General features: G+C 37.4%; 1 long non-coding RNA gene across 2 annotated transcripts; it reads left to right on the top strand.

The window, feature by feature from the left end:
• The first annotated feature begins 805 nt into the window (after positions 1 to 805).
• Positions 806 to 5,004, top strand: LOC117306692. Of its 2 annotated transcripts, XR_004520974.1 has the most exons (4): positions 806 to 885; positions 1,508 to 1,622; positions 2,057 to 3,057; positions 4,831 to 5,004. It is a non-coding gene; the product is annotated as an uncharacterized LOC117306692 (long non-coding RNA). The 2 variants fall into 2 exon arrangements; XR_004520973.1 differs by lacking the exon at positions 4,831 to 5,004 and having other exon boundaries at positions 2,057 to 3,231.
• The last annotated feature ends 3,630 nt before the right edge of the window (positions 5,005 to 8,634 follow it).

An 8,634-nucleotide genomic window follows, 5' to 3' on the forward strand; every position in this document is an offset into this window, starting at 1 on the left:
TGACGTTGTGGTTGTGTGGAAGCTGCTCAACTTTTTGCAGCTGTTTTCGACTGCTTTGAGCATTACTAGTATAATAATAATAATAATATAGAAGTCTTACATAGTACATGTATCTACCAACAAGGTACTCAAGGCGCTTAGTATATACATTTATACAGAATGAGAGGTTATTGAAAGGTACGAATTTTGAGACCCAATTGTGTAGCACCTTATTTATAAGAACAAGTTTCAACATGTGGGTTCAATAACTAATAGCGCAAGGTGTTGCTTATTTAGAATTTTTATGGTCTTGGCTCACAAGGTGCTACAGCCAGGAACACCGGGGCGAACCCCTTCTCTCTTTGATAAGTGCACTGGGTTCTTTTACATGCGTTACACAACACATGGGACCAACGGCTTTACGTCCCATCCTTAGGACGAAGCAATGGTTAAGAGTCTGGCTTAAGGTCACTGCTGATTCAGGCCACTATGGTCTCTAAAGTATTCTAACACTAAAAACCTGTGCCATTATTCTAGAACATGGTAGTTTCATAACAAAAAAAGAGTATAATCGTCACCTGCTCGGTTCCTCAACCCCCGCCCCCCCCCCCTCTAAAAAGAAAAGAAACATCACATAAACATGTGCCATCATTTTCATTTTGCTTGAATTGTTTAAATCAAGTCTTTTGAGATGACTAGAATGCCCCCCTCAAATGGTAAAAGCCTTATTAAATTGTTGCTGCAGATGAAGACACACAACAACACACCTCTTTTACAAGATATTGTTTATTTTTGTTTAGCTACAGACGGATGCCATTGTCAGATAAAGTCTACCTCTTCAATAGTAGATGCATGATGCACATGCTACCCAGTGTCAAAGTACAGCAAGGTCTTCCCCATCAACAGGTAAGAACCAGTTTTAACATGTGGGTTCATTAACTAATAGTTTAAAGTGTTGCTTTTTTAGACTTTTTATAATCTTGGCTCAACAAAAACCACGGACAAAAAGGTTTTATAAACATACCAGCTAAAGAATCGGGCTTTCATCGTCATTAGTTGAATTTAATTATATGCACCAACATTAATTTGAGATTTTGGACAGCTCAATTTTTTTTTTTTACCAATTTGATTGAGCTTTACTCAATTGTATGTAATTATTACACATGACACTTATGTCCAATAAGCTTCTCTCCACCCAGGGGTAAATGGTACCTGTGAGGGCAGAGTTGGTTCTTGTGATTGATTAGCTTAGTATTTGGCAGCACAGGCTGTATACTTCCCAGGGAGCTGAGATAGTTTAAGGAATTATTTATGGCCAAGTGACCAGGGGTAATAATGTTGAAGCGCCATGAGCGCCACTATGTGACCGACCCGAGCGCTGAATAAAAAGCCTTTATTATTATTATTACTATTAAAAATGTTGAAGTTGATCTTTAATGGTAAATGTTCAAACTGCCCTTGTACTTTATTACTTGCTCTTACTTCAAAGCTTAATAAGAGTTATTGTATTTTCTGTTTGCATTGATAGCTGGGGCAGTCATCAGACAGCGAGGGTTGTCAGCTCCACAGAGATTTACTCATCAACCACGTAGATGTCAGAGACCTGCAGTTGATGAGTTTCCTAACCGTTAACATTGAATCAGGTAAATAAACTGCTCTAAAAGGTTGCGGAAACTATTCTGCACATTACGAAAGCTGATGGATCAATCATGAATCTATCCCAGTTTTGTTTTCTTAATTTTTTCACTTCTTTGTCTTGATAGTTTATGCAATAGACCGATCCATTAGGCTCCGCTTTCATTGAAAACATTCCGCTCACCTGGCTGTTAAATATATCTACACAAACTGAAATAATAACAACTTTTCTGGGGGGGGGGGGGGTTGGGAAGTAAATAATTTGAAAACAAAATTTACACATATCTCAACATAATGGCTGTTCCTTCAAATGCCTACATCTCGTTGTTCGATCTCGATCATTTTTATCTTTTGTTAGTACATGAAAAACTAAAATTACATTGTTTAATGTCACAGTCTAAATATACCCTAATAATAAACATATGTTTGTCTTAATATGTAGATGGTGTCTACCTGTCACACATTTCCGAGACCTGCAACTGCGTGTAGTCAGCCCACTGTCTACATATCACCTGTTTATATGTGTCAGGGTTATGCAAGAGGAAGGTAAAATACCTGTGGTTGTTTTACACTAACATCAAGGGTGGTCTGTTTTGATAAGTAAAAGATCTGGAATGTACTGTACACCATGCCTGACCTAAAACAAATTTACAAAATTTAGTTCAGGCAAATCAGATCCAATTTATTTAAGGTACACTTTGGCAAAATTGATCTGAAAATTTAAATGATGTATAAATGCAGTAATCATTAATGGATCACCATATTTTGATGACAATGGCCAAATTAAACGCCCCTAGTTATGGTTAGTTCATTTAATAATAATACATTATAATAACAAATATAATAATGTGCCATGTCTGTCTAAAAGACACTCCTGGCGCAGGAGAGATGCAGAAGCAAGATTGCAATGAGCTACATTGTTAAGCATAAATAGAAGTTTTTGACTTCCTTTTCTGTGTCCCGTTACATCTTAGGACACCTCAATGTTTTCATCTCACAGCATAAAAAAGCTGATATCCTAAAACTTAGAGAGTGTAGCAAATAACTCTCATTACAATCTTGAAAGCTTCAGAGTTTGAGAGAAAAAGTAATTTTTATTATTTAAACCTCACAGTCTTCAAGGCATTATATATGAAGGAATCCTAAATGAGCAACCAGCTTGTTGATTTCATTTGTAAGTAGATTTGTTAATTATTTAATGTCGGAGGCAGATGTTATCTAACATTCAAGTAAATGTTCTTGTAAAAAGTAAGTGTACAATTTGCAAGCAAGCACACAATTTGTGTGTTTTTAACTCACAAAGTTGGAGAAAAATGTACTGTTTCTCGGGGTGGAATACTTCCCGAAAGAGTGGCTTTAAGATTTCAGAAAGATAGTGGGTCTGGTATAGACTTTTGTTACCAGGAGGAAAAAACCTTATCTTAAAATTAAATTTCTTGCAAGGTACACTTATTTACTCCACAACTTAAAGCTTCACAAAATTTTAAAGTAAACTCATACATGTAGGTCAATAATTATAAGTAGCCATAATCTTTTCTCTTAATGTTGTTGACTTAAAGACACTGGACACTCGTGGTAATTACTCAACATAATTGTTAGAATAAAAACTTACTTGGTTACGAGCATGGGAGTGCTGTTGATAGTATACAACGTTTTGAGAAACGGCTCCCTCTGAAGTGACATAGTTTTTGAGAAAGAGGTAATATCTCACTCAAATCTTACGCAAGGTGTACAGTGCCTTTAAGAGGTATTATTTGCATAGTGGACAAAGATCTTAAAAGCAAATTATTATTTGATATTAATGAAAAACTAGACATTTAAATAAAAATGTCCTTCACAAGTTTTGCCTAATAATTTATGTGACTGGCTGACGAAACCCTAATCTCTGAGCCAATAAGTATTTTGATATTTTCTTGATAAATTATTTAATTGACCAAGTGTAAAAAACATGATTTAAAACCAAAAACCCAATACCAGACATTGTAGTTTCTATACAGGAATACCTGATACGATGACAGAACTGTTGCACAATAATCAATTGGGCAAAAAAACATTCCTCATAGTAAAAAGTGTTACTAGCATACAATCTGTTGCAAACGATTTTTCTACGATTTCTGGTATTTGGATTTTAAAACTTTCATAGAGGTGCTTAAAGCCCAAAAGTAGCTAAGCACAAACATAAATATGCTTGCCAAAATATGGTTACCAGCCTAACTACCTTGCTATGTGAAAAATGTGTGACTGGTATGGTATCCTGCTCCTTTCTGCTGAGCTGAAAACTGCTAAGCAATATTTTCAGCTGAAGCAGCTCTGTGAAGATTACTTTGTTGTGCTTAGCTACAAGAAGGGTCATGACAGTGCATAAAACAGCACTCTGCAAAAGATTCAAAGTTGTTGCAAAGAAAAACAATTTAAAACAATTGTCTTACGCTGATAATGTTAAGATACTTTGTTTACATTATAATATACTCTTTGAAGTTTGAGTTGTCAAATAAAATGATTCTATAAATGAAAAAAAAAAATCTCTCTATTTCCTAAATGTGCTATTGTTTTACATAAAATGTGTTGTGGATTATAAGTATTAAAAGTAACTTAAAAGTATTTAACTAAAAAGTATCATACCACACTTTTAATATGAAAAACCCCTACCGTCAAATTACATCTAAGAACCTCCACTTTAATAGAAATAGTTCCACCCCATTAAATACTTTGAATAAAAAGTACTACACCACACCTTTAATGCAAAAAAAAAACCTTCCGTTAAATTACATCTAAGAATAATTACTTTACTAGAAAAAGTTCCACCCCATTAAATACTTTAATTAAAAGGTACCATACCACATCTTTAATACGAAAAACCCCCATGCCGATCAAAATGCCAAATTTCGTTGCCAAACGCGACCAATCATTGACTCCGGACCAACATACATTTGGTATATTAAATCAACGTACAATAATCACGATGGATCTTTGCGTGAATTAATGGCAGGAGATCATTCAATTGCGTTTTGTGATAACAGTAAAACAATGACAATGCAGAGATTGACAATGAGAGAAAACAGCACTGCAGTGAAATGTATGGTGTTCAGAGGAGCCATGTCATTTACTGGGGAGACTGTTAAAGGCTTGTTACTTGTTCATCAGAATGAAGTAACCACAGGCGTGGTGTCGACATCTCAAATGGCAGTGACCACTTCCCATCCACTTTCTTGCAAGGTACACTTATTTACTCCACAACTTAAAGCTTCACAAAATTTTAAAGTAAACTCATACATGTAGGTCAATAATTATAAGTAGCCATAATCTTTTCTCTTAATGTTGTTGACTTAAAGACACTGGACACTCGTGGTAATTACTCAACATAATTGTTAGAATAAAAACTTACTTGGTTACGAGCATGGGAGTGCTGTTGATAGTATACAACGTTTTGAGAAACGGCTCCCTCTGAAGTGACATAGTTTTTGAGAAAGAGGTAATATCTCACTCAAATCTTACGCAAGGTGTACAGTGCCTTTAAGAGGTATTATTTGCATAGTGGACAAAGATCTTAAAAGCAAATTATTATTTGATATTAATGAAAAACTAGACATTTAAATAAAAATGTCCTTCACAAGTTTTGCCTAATAATTTATGTGACTGGCTGACGAAACCCTAATCTCTGAGCCAATAAGTATTTTGATATTTTCTTGATAAATTATTTAATTGACCAAGTGTAAAAAACATGATTTAAAACCAAAAACCCAATACCAGACATTGTAGTTTCTATACAGGAATACCTGATACGATGACAGAACTGTTGCACAATAATCAATTGGGCAAAAAAACATTCCTCATAGTAAAAAGTGTTACTAGCATACAATCTGTTGCAAACGATTTTTCTACGATTTCTGGTATTTGTTGTGCTTAGCTACCACATCTTTAATACGAAAAACCCCCATGCCGATCAAAATGCCAAATTTCGTTGCCAAACGCGACCAATCATTGACTCCGGACCAACATACATTTGGTATATTAAATCAACGTACAATAATCACGATGGATCTTTGCGTGAATTAATGGCAGGAGATCATTCAATTGCGTTTTGTGATAACAGTAAAACAATGACAATGCAGAGATTGACAATGAGAGAAAACAGCACTGCAGTGAAATGTATGGTGTTCAGAGGAGCCATGTCATTTACTGGGGAGACTGTTAAAGGCTTGTTACTTGTTCATCAGAATGAAGTAACCACAGGCGTGGTGTCGACATCTCAAATGGCAGTGACCACTTCCCATCCACTTACCAGCTACCCTGCAATCAGCAACACCGAACCCGTACCGAGAGATCGACCAGACGGACAGTCTACCCCACCTGCACCCCAGACCCCATCCCATATACCGACCAAGAAGCAAGATCCCGGTCCTGACAGTAAGAACCCTTCTTCAGGATCTACGGACTCTACAGTCACCTTAGTAGGATGGTTTCTAGCTGCTGTCTCCACCTTGCTCTTCCTCGCGTCACTCCTGTACATTATCTTGACGAAAAGAAGATCCAAAGTCGTGACTTGCAAAACACGTCTCAAGATCATTATTCAGTACAATTCAAACAAACTTGCTCAACCAAAAATGGAGGCGGGGGTGGCGTGCACAGTTAATGTCCAAATTTTGTCTATAATTTCAAGGTTTAATACTTTGGGGGCGTTTTACATTCAACCTAATACAAGGAAGGAAGCGAAAGAAATACAAGGGAAAAACACAGAAAAGTCTGTTGGGAAAAAAAGCTTTCTTTGCCAAAGCTGTACTTTCTGAAGTCATTTGCATGTTGTGGTTATATGAAGCTGGTTGTCATTTCCAAGTTTAGTTTGAAGTTGCCGAGTGAGTCGCTCATTCATACAGGTATCAACAGATACAATGTTTCTGCTCATTCTTGTTATGACTTAATCGATATGGGTGTTGGGTGAGGACTCACTTTTCCAGACTCACCCAGTTGACACCCTCGCCTTGAAAGGAAGTGATGTAAAATTGAGCTGCACGCTCCAGAATGTATGGTGTAATGTAAAAAGCTCTTTACCACATGTATTGGAAACTTAAAACAACAGTAGAATCCCCTGCAAATATCTGATTGGACCAGTGTGTGCAACAATAAAGAGAGGTACACGATCACGTTACAAGGCTGTACATGGACTTTTCACATTACCAATCTACAACCGATTGACGAGGGATTTTACAGCTGTTATATCTTCAAATTACAGCCTGTAGTACAACTCGAAGATTCCAATGTGGCTAGACTGGTAGTTGGTCCGATCGGCACAACTGTCACACTGTCTCAGATTGAGGGAAAAGTGGATCAAAATGCAAAATTTCGTTGCCAAACGCGACCAATCATTGACTCCGGACTAACATACAAATGGTATATTAAATCAACGTACTACAATAATCACGATGTATCTTGGCGTGAATTAATGGCAGAAGATCGTTTAACTGCGTTTCGTGATAACAATAAAACATTAACCATGGAGAGATTGACAATGAGAGACAACGGCACTGCAGTGAAATGTATGGTGTTCAGCGGAGCCACGTCAGTTACTGGAAATACTACCAGTGGCGTGTTACTTGTTCATCGTGACGAAGTAACCACAGATGAGGTATCGACATCTCAAATGGCAGTGACCACTTCCCATCCACCTACCAGATACCCTGCAATCAGCAGCACCGATTCCGTACCGAGAGATCGACCGTACCGACAGTCTACAACATCTGCACCCGATACCCCATCCACTCTACCGACCAAGAAGCAAGATCCCGATCCTGACAGTAAGAACCCTTCTTCAGGATCTACGGACTCTACAGTCATCTTAGTAGGGTGGCCACTAGCTGCTGTCGCCATCTTGCTGCTCATCGCGTCACTCCTGTACATTATCGTGACGAAAAGAAGATCCAAAGCCAATCCTAATTCAACCCGTGATGGTTCAAACAGCTCCAGATGAAGATGCAAATGCGTATGAGGAAATGGAAACCCAACTACACGGGCAAGCTGCTTCTACTGGCCATAAAGAAACCTTACCATCCAGCTACCAAGATCTTATGATTCAAGTAGTCTATGACCCTTTTAAAAACCACGGCTTCGGCTTTTGATTCGGCTCGGGCTAGCTTGGCCCCGCGGTTGTTTGGACAATTGCGCATGCATTGCGTACACGCGCCAGGGTCTCAGACGAGAGCACGGAGCCTGAAGCCGAATCCAAAGCAGAAGCCGCGGTTTCGAAAAGGGCATGTGTTCTTTAAATGGACGTCATCTTTTGCACGTTTGAAGGAATAAATCGTTCAAGCAATTGTATAGTTTTAACGTCTGCAATTCCTATATCCTTGACTTTTTCCAAGAGTTTGAAATAATATGTATTTATCCGGAGGATTGCGCTGATATAAAAATGTATAACCGATGAGCTTCAAAACTGAAATTTATTCAAGAAATCACCACAATACAAGGAAGGACAATTAATGACTAAAATTGGTGACAGTAATACTTATTTTTAATAGGACAATGAACCATTGAATACAACAACATTGGGATATCAAGCATTATTTTTGTTGAAATTGTTTGTACATTGTAGTTCCCGCTGACTCAGCGCGTAGTTTCTAGTGTCTACCATCCTTTTATTACACTTTTTTCTAATGCAAGTTTACTCCACAAGACTTACTTTTTAATAAATAAATAGTAAACTGGCGGGATACAACCACCTGTTAATCTCTGAAAAGAGCCGGTTTGGTCACGACGTTTCGATACTACACACTGCTCGTCTTCAAAAGAATCAAGTTGTCCGATCTTGTGTTATATAATTATAGGGTTTTCTAATTAACCTCAGAATATTATGATTTGACGTTTTAATGTAATACCGTAATCACCATTGTTGAATTAATCCCCAGTTAATAACTGCGCCATAATTGCTTTTTTGAGATTATTGTAGAACGGCTACTTCAGGGGGCTATAATTGTAATGATCGGCTGTTAACCCAAATTAAATGCCATCAGGGCAAAAATTTAATAG

This window comes from Asterias rubens, unplaced genomic scaffold (genome assembly GCF_902459465.1).
Source record: "Asterias rubens unplaced genomic scaffold, eAstRub1.3, whole genome shotgun sequence".
Taxonomy (NCBI): domain Eukaryota; kingdom Metazoa; phylum Echinodermata; class Asteroidea; order Forcipulatida; family Asteriidae; genus Asterias; species Asterias rubens.